The sequence below is a fragment of the Eufriesea mexicana genome, unplaced genomic scaffold, assembly GCF_001483705.2.
Source record: "Eufriesea mexicana isolate 0111107269 unplaced genomic scaffold, ASM148370v2 scaffold265, whole genome shotgun sequence".
Lineage (NCBI taxonomy): Eukaryota > Metazoa > Arthropoda > Insecta > Hymenoptera > Apidae > Eufriesea > Eufriesea mexicana.
Genome location: NW_016908444.1, coordinates 440285 through 451960, shown reverse-complemented (window position 1 = coordinate 451960; position 11676 = coordinate 440285).

The following is an 11676-nucleotide window of genomic DNA, read 5'->3' as shown; positions in this document are numbered from 1 at the left end:
GAGATACAGAAATGTTTCATGAGATGTAGAGCAAACATAACCTAGTGCTTCGTATCCGACGTTGCGAAATGTTCGTACGAAAGATATGGAATGACTGAAGAGACAGGTGCGGTATCGTATAGGAATAATTATTTTTAATTAACCCCTTGCCCTATGACTCGAGTTCCGATCACGCCATGATCAGCAGTACAGTCGGTCCCACGCGGCGCCATTTCGTATTAACGTGGCGAGGAATAATGGGTAACCGAGGCAGAGAGACATCACAAATGAATCACGAGCCTGATTAAAGAAAATAATTAATAAAAATACAGGTAACCCTCCTACAACACGGCATTCTATAACACGGTTTCACTATAACACGATTCATAAATTGCAAAAACCTTTGTGCAACACTGTACTTCTACATGAGCAATAACGACGAAGAATTTTATTAAATTACAGTTGCGTTAAATTAAAATAATATTTCTGTTTTTGTTTTGTTTCGCGTTGTACGTACATTTATATTTTTAATAAAAATTAAGTTATTTATGTAGAATTAAAAAAAAAATTTGTTTTTAGTAAGTTTTCGGAACGTAACCCCCCTTTTTGTACTGACTCCGGGTCTCGTACAACACGGTTTCACGCGACACGGCATTCTCTAGGAACCTATCTATCGTGTTATTGCAGGGTTACCTGTAATTTACGAATTATAATGACGAAATAAACGCGTGGATATCACCTTCCAACTGATTCCTCCATTATCAGTCACGGATCTCTCTATCGCCCACCCCAAATTTTTCCTAGAACGAGCCGACACTGGGTCACTTTTGACCCGTATTTCAATTTTACAATACTTGATTTGCATTTTATGATGCAGGATATCTACGAAACACACCTGTCATACGTTATGCTCGTAATTGGCCCGATTTCCTTACCACGAGTCTCGCGCGATACTGTAGACGAAGGCAGCTATAATTGATTAACGACAGCTAATTAACCAGATTCTTTTATTGCGTTTTCTCTTGTAAAAAGCATCAGGAATATTTTAATACAGATTTATTTAAACTAGATCCAGCGAACTCGTACCACAGCAGAGTTTGCGTAGTTATAATTATCAAAGTAATATATAAATCATCGCGCTATCGTTCATAATAAATTAATATCGTTCACAACGAACTGCTCAAAGCCTGAATTTATAATGCAAATGAAACAATTAATTATGTGCCACGTATAATAGGAAAGCTATTATTATCGGTGTGGATAACGATCGTGCCTGTTCGATTGAATTTCGTGAGCCGGTCTTAGAATATTCATTACTAAATGAAACTAATATCTACAATAATAGAATTACTCGTGTCTATGACAGCGCCGTGTGTCTAAATTTCACTCTGCGATATTTCGTTTTAGGAATATTCATCACGGGACGTGGTGGAACAACGTGGGACCGTGAGGCCCTTAAAGTCAAGGTCCCGACGCGTAGTCACCTCCGCGTGACGAGCCCAGGTAATTGGCAGCGTTCTCCAAAGATTTCTCTTTGGAAAACCGTGACGAGCTGGCTGCAACACGGTACTCGCAATTCGATTTAAACTCTGCAAAACTACCTTCCGAGCACGAAGAATGTTTATACTGGCCTGGGGACGCCTTATTTACACTTAAAAATTACCCATTAATTTTCAAATATTTGCAATCCATCTGAAAATCAAACATGCTCTCGAGCCTGCAGAATTCGCGGTACGAGTTAACCTATTGACTGCCACGGTTTTATTTGAAAGAAAACATGAAGTTTTACAAAATATAACGATCTAATCGTGTAAGTTATAATTTTAATAGTTTTAATAATAAAAATTAATAATTAATATATTCTCTACACTATACACATTTTTCATCCATCCTTTCTAATAATTCCTAACTCAAATGGCCATTTGTAGCCAATCAAACTTGCAGCGCACACTACGAGATATCTCGAGGTACTTCGAAGATTTGCATTTTTCTTCCGCCAGTTTCCCCGGCTCGCCTCCCTCGAAAAATTATCACAGGCAGAGAGCGTACGTCGACGAGCGGAGGAACGAAGGACGTCGTGAGAAAAAGGGAGGAACAATGCGCAGAGGATCATCTGTTCCCGTCGATCGGCGATGTCACTCGTGATTTCACGCGACAAACACCGGAGAGAGAAGGAAACAGGCGAGACATCGACCGACTTGGCGCACAGGAAGCACCGAGGAATTCCCGCGGATCGCAGTCTAGCACGGTTGTTCGCCAGTTGGGAACCGTGAATCTTCGGCCGTCAATCTTGTCAGCCGATCGATCGGCGGATACTCCGAAGTGTTAACCGCGTATAAATCTACACAGCTGTTGCGCGAGAAATCACCGTAATCTTTCACGACGTTCCCAACTTTTCCTTCACCTCCTCCGATCCTCGGCAACTTCGAAAATTCCCCGAAGCAGAAATAGAAAAAGGATATACGAAAACGCTGGATGGAGCTCAACTGAATATCAACTTTTTCCCTTCGTCTCTGTTTACCGATTTCAGAGACGCAGAGACGCTTCGGAGACGCTTCGGCGTTACGTAGCCGGTCGCATTTCGTATTCCAGGTAAGAATAGCCGTGCTAGGCCGCGGCATGAATCGAGAACGCGCACCTGAAACGCTTCTGAAACCAGCCACGAGCGTGCTTCTTTTCCTCGAGAGCGCGTTACGATCCCAAGGCAAGGACGACGAAATCGTCGCGAGCAATCGTCGCGACCTCGAGAACAAGGTTGCACGTTTGGAAGCAGATTGATTCCGAATCCACCGATCCATCGATGCCTCGTCGACGAATTCGTGTCGCGTATCGTTCATTTCGCGGTTACCAACGATAAAGATGTCCAACGTGCCACTTTGGATCCCGTCGATCTCGTCGATCTCGTCGATCCCGTCGATCCGCCACTTGTTTAGCCAAAGAGTTATCGTGTTCGCGCGGTGTATCGACAAACACGCGACCGGACACGAAAGGGATAAATTCGAGAGTGGAGAACAGAGGGAGAGCTGCACCCCTTTGTTGCTTTATTCGAATCGTTCGTTGACCGCGCGCCGATGCGCGCGCAGTCGAGTATCGCGGGGGCCATTGAATGGAACGTGACACGGAGAGACGGATTTTTGAAATTCGTACGATTGGACCAACGATCGAACCAATCGGACGAGATAAGGGACGGGAGTGAAGGGGTAGAATGGGAACGATAGGATTCCTTGCCTCGATCGCGGTGTAACTCGGTTTCGTTCGATGTTTAAACGAGGAAGAATAAACGTTGGCTTATCTCGCTATCCATTCGCGTTATCGTCGGCTAACGGAATTGAAATCGAAACGAAACAAAAAGAATTGATTCTTTTTTTCACTGCTCTGGAAGCCGCGGGGGTATCGGCGGCTATCAGAGGCGAGACGCTAACCGGTTATATATCGGGGACCATTTATTGTTCGCGTTTCTGCCACGATGTCTGTTCCCTGGTACCCCGTCCCCCCGGCCTCCTCCCGAACGTTCTTTAATTTATTATCCTTTTACCGTAAATGTACGGCCGGTCGCGGAGTGTGCCGGACGAACGGCCGGCTTAAATTTATCTATGGTTTTTAAAGGCTGAATATGTGCCGCTACAGCGACGATATACAGTATCGTTCGTTCGGAGCTTCCAATAATCCTAGAAAAGCCCCGAGAGGATTTGTCCAATATTTCAGCCTGGATGGCAGAAGATAATAGAGATGTTAGGTTCGAGCACGAACCGCTGCGAACCGGACCGAGGCAAAGTGAATTAAATTCTTTGATCTGACAATAACCGTTCTTTGATCAAGCCCCGCCGTACGATTATCCTAATCGCTCGCGAACTTTGCCCCAAGTAGCCGATGTTCCATCCCGACGCGGAAGGTCGTCTGTCGATCCTCCTTCGTTTTCCGTCGATTCGGCTTTTCCGAGCAAAAGGAAATCCTCGTACCCTAGTCATCGTTTAACTCCGAATAGACGATTCTTCTCGAAATCGCGTTACTTTCATCGATATTTATCGCTCTTTATCACGCGGCCACGTCCACCGTCTTCCTACGACGTTAATAAATAAACGGGCGTGGACTTTAAGACAAGATAATCACCAGTTAACGAAGGAAAAGTCTTAATAAAGATACGTCCTGGGATTTATCAGCTCGTAGATAGCGGATTCTTTGTAAGTCTATCGTCCACGCAAACCCCTTGTCGCGTTGCGCAATGAACGGTTATTACTGGAGCATCGTTAGAGCATGCTTCGAAAATTTGAAAAATTATATTGTTATTTAATTCCATGAACGATCGTAATAACGATATTGGAATCTTCGATTAACTAACTGTCAAATTAACCCTTTGCACTCGAGAGGTGTCCTAGGTCATCATTTGATAAAATTTCGAAGCTCGATATTAATTAATATATCAAATTTAAAATAATGCAACAATGTGCGAGGTATCGAAATTGAATAATTCTACGTGTTAATTATTATACGATTTCTTCTTTACTGCTCAAAAAATATCATCAGCCTTATGGGAAAAAATTTGTCATCTCGTACCCCTCTTTAGCCAGAAAATCGTCGAGCGCAAAGGGTTAATACTATTGAGATTATGGGTAAAAAGAAATAATTATCTTTATTTCATCCTGAGGAAAGTATATCAAATGTATTCTGACTGTTCGCATGGAGAGTGAAAACTATAGTGAAGAAAAAGGGTGTGCTATTGCAGCTCGTCCTGGTCCTCAAATTCTTATATAACGCGCCAATATCAATATCATGAGTCTTATGGAAGAAAATTTGTCAACTCGTACCCCTCTTTAGCGAAAAAATCGTCGAGCGCAAAGGGTTAACCCTTTACACTCAAGAGGTGACCGTCAGTCACCATTGGATAAAATTTGGAAGATCGATATTAATTAATATGTCAAATTTAAGATAATTTAACGGTGTGCGAGTTATCGAAATCAAATGATTCTACGTGTTAATTATTATACGATTTCTTATTTATTACCGAAAGAAATATCGCCAGCTTTATAGCAGAAAATCTTTGAACTCCTACTCATCTTTAGCCAAAAGATCGTCGAGCACAAAGGGTTAGTAGCGAGTAGTTTGAGTAGCAGTGTAATCGATAGACGCAATGACTAAGAGGATTCCGAATTATTTTCTGTACGCTAGGTATTCTCGAGTGCTCGCGTATCGTATTATTAGACATAGTCCGGGAAGCGTGGAACAGGGTATGGAGAATTTTTGATCGAGTTCAGCAAACGATGTTCCAGTTAGATCTTCTGGCACGAAACCCGAATCTGAACGAACGATCGTCCTGAAAATAGCGCGGAGCGCGCCGGGCGTGAACCCTAAGAGAAAAGGAAGGAACGTTCAAACATTTTCCTCCACGGGTCGCCGTTATTTCAGTTAACTCCACGACTATTTAAAACGATCTCCCGAGCCGCGATTCTTTCTCCGCGATTAAACGAAGTATAAAGAAAAGAGAGGCAGAGAGAGTAGGAAAAGAGGGGAAGGAAAAGAGGGCGAAACGAGCCTCTCCGCCGGAACAATGGCGATCTTCGAGCTCTCGAAAGGAGAGCAAAGTTTCGCGGGATTTTCTCCCCGGGTTTTCCCCGGTCGCGACGGAGCTCGGCAGACGTCGGGGAACAGCCGGTTGAACCGCTGCGAGGAGTTAATAAACAGTTTGCCTTGGATGGTACTGCCGGCGCGATTATTATCCTCTTACACGCGCGCGAATACGCGAATTGCGTAACTGCGCCGCATGCAGCCGAAACACGTACGCGGACACGCACACGCGGCGTTTTTCCCTCCTGTTCCCGCGCCGCGAGTCGGCGTATATTCGCGCGATGGCCGCGCGTGTGCGGCGAGCGTGCGAGTACTCTCCGACGCGCCTACGATTACGCGATTAATTAATGAGTCTGCGTGTCGCGCGTTACAATCACGGCCGGGCTTGTAATCGCGGTGACATAACCGCGTCGATTCGACCCGTCACCTCGATAATTAATCGACGGAGGAAATTACACGCGAGAGGAACGCGCGAATGTCACCGGCCGATGCCGACCGATTAAGAGTACAACCCCGTCGAAACCAGATATCCAGATTACGTCGCGGTTTCATCGCGATAGTTTCGCGGCCAAGCATTTTGGAGGTCTAAAATGCTCTCAAAAGTTGCATTTTTAGAATCTCTGACGCAAAGCGACGTTAGGTAGCATCGTTTGAGTCTGTAGCGACCATCATTCTCGCCCTCGCCACTAGATGGATTCCGCTTTCAAGGACTTTCCCGCATGTCCTCAGGAAACTCCCAGTTTCCTATATATATAATTTCCCGTCTTTCCAATATTATCGCCAGTGTCTAAGGCAGGGTCTGCTAAGCAAGCCTTACCGATGAGTCCGCTAGCAGGCCCGGGACGAAACGCATCCCTTCCTTTTCCAACCGTCCCTTCTAGCTACCTACCACCGAGGATACCCGCCACAGCCGACGTCAAGGGATGGTGGGGGAGGACTCCCACAAGTCTGTAATACTACTGTGAGGTGGCGAATGACGCAGGACTCTAAAATAATAAACAGCAGCATCGGCTTTGACGAGGTGAATGATGAGTGTACGAAGCGCATAGAAGAGTTTGGATGGCTCCATGAAAAGTAAGGAGTAGCGAATGGCGGTATCGGGTGTTTGGCGCAGAAAGAACAAATGATAGCGGCAAATCCTATTGTCGGAATGTCTGTAGAATGATTGAGAGAGAGAGCGAGTGTGTATAGAACGAGATAGATCTGGCTTTAAATAGGGATGCAAGGGCGCGAGACAGGCAGATAGGGTGTAGTTGAGACGTTGAGTGTTATAATTAAGGGAAACCTGGTGTATTATGTCAATTAAATAAACTTGTTTTGTTATTAAAGAGAGTTGTTCTTTATTAGACACGAAGATTATAGTCTGCATAGGATTAACCCTATATTGACATTTTCGACTAATATCGTGGTGAGCTAACTTTTTTACATAAATAAGGAGAAAAAATTCTATTGGTTTGCTATAGACATTGCAATTCAATAGAATTTGATTAAAAAGTTTAATTATATTGACATTTTCGACTAATATCGTGGTGAGATAACTTTTTTACATAAATAAGGAGAAAAGATTCTATTGGTTTGCTATAGCCATTGTAATTCAATAGATTTGATTAAAATCTATAGAAGGTATAGAATAAGATAGATCCGGCTTTAAATAGGGATGCAAAGGCGCGAGACAGGCAGACAGGGTGTAGTTGAGACGTTGAGTGTTATAATTAAGAGGAACCTGGTGTATTATGTCAATTAAATAAACTTGTTTTGTTATTAAAGAGAGTTGTTCTTTATTAGACACGAAGATTATAGTCTGCATAGGATTAACCCTATATTGACATTTTCGACTAATATCGTGGTGAGCTAACTTTTTTACATAAATAAGGAGAAAAGATTCTATTGGTTTGTTATAGCCATTGCAATTCAATAGAATTTAATTAAAAAGTTCAATTATATTGACATTTTCGACTAATATCGTGGTGAGCTAACTTTTTCACATAAATAAAGAGAAAAAATTCTATTGCTTTGCTACAGCCATTGCAATTCAATAGAATTTGATTAAAAAGTTTAATTATATTGACATTTTCGACTAATATCGTGGTGAGCAAACTTTTTTACATAAATAAAAAGAAAAAATTCTATTGGTTTGCTATAGCCATTGCAATTCAATAGAATTTGATTAAAAAGTTTAATTATATTGACATTTTCGGCTAATATCGTGGTGAGCTAATTTTTTCACATAAATAAGGAGAAAAAATTCTATTGGTTTGCTATAGCCATTGCAATTCAATAGATTTGATTAAAATGTATAGAAGGTATAGAATAAGATAGATCTGGCTTTAAATAGGGATGCAAGGGCGCGAGACAGGCAGACAGGGTGTAGTTGAGACGTTGAGTGTTATAATTGAGAGGAACCTGGTGTATTATGTCAATTAAATAAACTTGTTTTGTTATTAAAGAGAGTTGTTCTTTATTAGACACGCAGATTATAGTCTGCATAGGATTAACCCTATATTGACATTTTCGACTAATATCGTGGTGAGCTAACTTTTTTACATAAATAAGGAGAAAAGATTCTATTGGTTTGTTATAGCCATTGCAATTCAATAGAATTTAATTAAAAAGTTCAATTATATTGACATTTTCGACTAATATCGTGGTGAGCTAACTTTTTCACATAAATAAAGAGAAAAAATTCTATTGCTTTGCTACAGCCATTGCAATTCAATAGAATTTGATTAAAAAGTTTAATTATATTGACATTTTCGACTAATATCGTGGTGAGCAAACTTTTTTACATAAATAAAAAGAAAAAATTCTATTGGTTTGCTATAGCCATTGCAATTCAATAGAATTTGATTAAAAAGTTTAATTATATTGACATTTTCGGCTAATATCGTGGTGAGCTAATTTTTTCACATAAATAAGGAGAAAAAATTCTATTGGTTTGCTATAGCCATTGCAATTCAATAGATTTGATTAAAATGTATAGAAGGTATAGAATAAGATAGATCTGGCTTTAAATAGGGATGCAAGGGCGCGAGACAGGCAGACAGGGTGTAGTTGAGACGTTGAGTGTTATAATTGAGAGGAACCTGGTGTATTATGTCAATTAAATAAACTTGTTTTGTTATTAAAGAGAGTTGTTCTTTATTAGACACGCAGATTATAGTCTGCATAGGATTAACCCTATGCACTCGACGATTTCTTGATTAGAGAAGAGTAGAAATTCAAAGATTCTTTACTAAAAAGCTGACGATACTTTTTTGAGCAGTAAATAAAGAATTGTATAATAATAGAATTGTAGAATTATTCGATTTCGATACCTCGCACACTGTTACATTGCATTAAATTTGATATATTAATTAACCCTTTGCACTCGAGAGGTAACTCTCGTTGTCAGTCACCGTTTGTTTCAATACCTGGAAGCCTGAGTAACGAGTATGAGATATTACTAGATTAGAAATAACTCCACATAAAATATTGAAATGAAATACACGTGATTTTCTCTTTTTATTTTAACATAAATAGTATCACTGATATAAGAAAAATATAAGAAAAGCTTCGAATTGTTATATCTCCATAACGAGGAAATTTTCCAGTGCACAGGGATAATAATTTGAACAATCAATTGCATTTCCTACCACGTTAAACGTGGAATTGGTACTGTTCATTCGAATCATCTTACTATTATTCGATACCTTTCCTAATCCTTTTTCTTAGAGTTTCATAAGTTCGCTGATACTCTTTATGCCAAAATAAAAAAAGAAAATCGTGCATTTGTGTGAGAAGTGAACGAATAGAATTATTTTATTTCGATATTTCGTAGATGTTAATATAATTATCATCATTCGTTATTTCATTTACAGCATTGAAGCAAACGGTGACTGAGAGTCACCTCTCAGAGTGCAAAGGGTTAACATCGATCTTCCAAATTTTATGAAAAAGAGTTAATATAGTTAAAAATCCTACACTACTCTAGGCTTCGAGCGGGCAAGGTTTATTTCCACAGTCGAAAGTTCCAGTTACGCGGTTTCCGGATTAAACGACGCAATCGTTCGTACGTGGGATCGTGAACGGGGTCGATCGGTATCGGATCATCGCGGCGCGGATCAGCGGAATGCTGGACGAGTGGCGAGGATGGAAAGGCTTTTGATAGACGACGAGGGGAAGAAGAACGAAGCGATAAAGAATCCGGGCGGAAAAGAGGTCGCTTCGCGTTTCTTCGTTCAAGTTCGTTCGGCTTTGTTGACACGGTTGACGTCAAAGCCTGGCGCGGGGATCCGCGCGCGAGCCGAGTTCCCGGCTCGCTCGAGCGGAGAAAGCTGGAATTTGAATTTTCATTGGCCCGGCTGTGTTCTCGCGTCCCTTGGAGCCTCTCCGTTCTCTTACGTCACACGGGGAATTCGAAGAGGGATTGTAACGAGAATACCTCGCCTCTGGCCGGGGCTCGGCATCGGCGCGGAAAACCGATAAAACCGAGCAAACACACTCGCGCTGCTCTCGTCGTTGCGCGATGATTAATCGCGGTGTTCGAGAAGTAATAAAATTCCCGGCCAATAATTCACCGACGCTCCATTTGTTTCATTACCTCCACCCTCTGCCTGATATTTCATTTGCCAACGATGCGACTCCGAACCCCGTTCTCTCTCCGCGAGAGGTATCGCGTGCTCGTAGACACTGCGGCACGTGCGATCGACCCAGAGGTGACGACGCTTCCAAGTTCTCCGCCGTCGTCGCCGCCACTCGAAAACTCGCCGCGATTTGCATACCCGGTGGTGGTGAAACCTCGCGTTACGTCGCGGAAAGGAGCAGCAGGTTGTGCTCGTCGACTTCCCTGTCCGCGGTGACACCTCGGGTCGGAGTAACAACGAGTGTCGCGTGAATATTTATACGCGACAGACGGGTACAGAAGCGCGATATTCCGCTCGCCAATATTCGGCCGAGGATTTCGCGTCACGGAGACTGCGTTTAATCCGCTAATTTAACGAAGAATCTCTCTGCGGATCGCGGAAGACGTGTCCCGGTACCAGCGGACGTGATTCCGCGAGCGTCCCTTCCGACCGGGCAGACAGCGAGATGGTGTTTGATCGTTATTAAATTTCCGAGACGGTGAGGTTTACGAAATTTGCAGCGACGTTACGCTCTCGTCGGTAAAATAAATATTTCCCCAGCTCGTCGCGACAACAGTTTAATCTCGATCTGCGGAAACCGGGTCGGAGCTGACGAACTTTGCGCGGTCGCGGATGAAACAACTGGAGGACAAATATCGCGGAATCGCGATCTCGAATGAATATTTATAGGATGCTCGATTTACGAGCTCCGCACGTCGCGAAGTCAGGTTTGCTCGCTCGGTTTCGGCCGCGGTGACGCGGTTATCTTAATTACGCCAAGGCGCAGAATGCGCGAAGAGGGGCGCGCGTGGAGGGTAAGAAACGAGCTTCCCTGCGAGCTTATGGTAGTTGCCCCGCGAGTGGCCAGGTATCGCGAGTTACCTGCTCCTCGAAGCAGCCCGATCTCCTTTTTTGCGCCGTGGCTCTAGCGGCTATGAAAAGTGCTCCGTATGCAAATGAAACGATGGCCGGGGTATCCGCGAGCGTTAAAGCAGCGGGGATAAAGCGGGAAACTTTAGGCGCATCTCCCGCTCGTGGCCTCGGTTTATTTTCTTTTTACGCCGCTTCGTTATTAGACTTATCGACCCGAGAGTCCGCCATCGCGAGCTGGCAGAAACGCGACTATCTTCGCGAAATTTACGAGTCCCTCTCTTCGTCTCTATCCCTGTCGACGTCGTTCGCAACGCGGCAGGCATATCTCGCGAATATAGAATAAAATCGGGCCCCGGCTCGAATCGCTCGTCGGTGCAAGAAACTTAGCCCGATTCCCAGCGGCGACCTCGCGTACGCCCCCGACTGGCAACTTCCGCGACAGAAATTGCATAATTATCGCGACCGTCGTGCTAGTTTCCTCCGGTGGGACCGCTGGGTCACCGTGAAATCGCCTCGCTGCCTCGTCCAACGAGACGAGGTGGAAAAAGCGGACGAAAAGTTGCAGGGCTTCGTGTTTCTGACTACGATTAACTCTTTCACGAGTACCGCCATGGAGTCTGGTACTCGAAGAGCTTGGACTCCTGGCGTTTAACACTTTGAC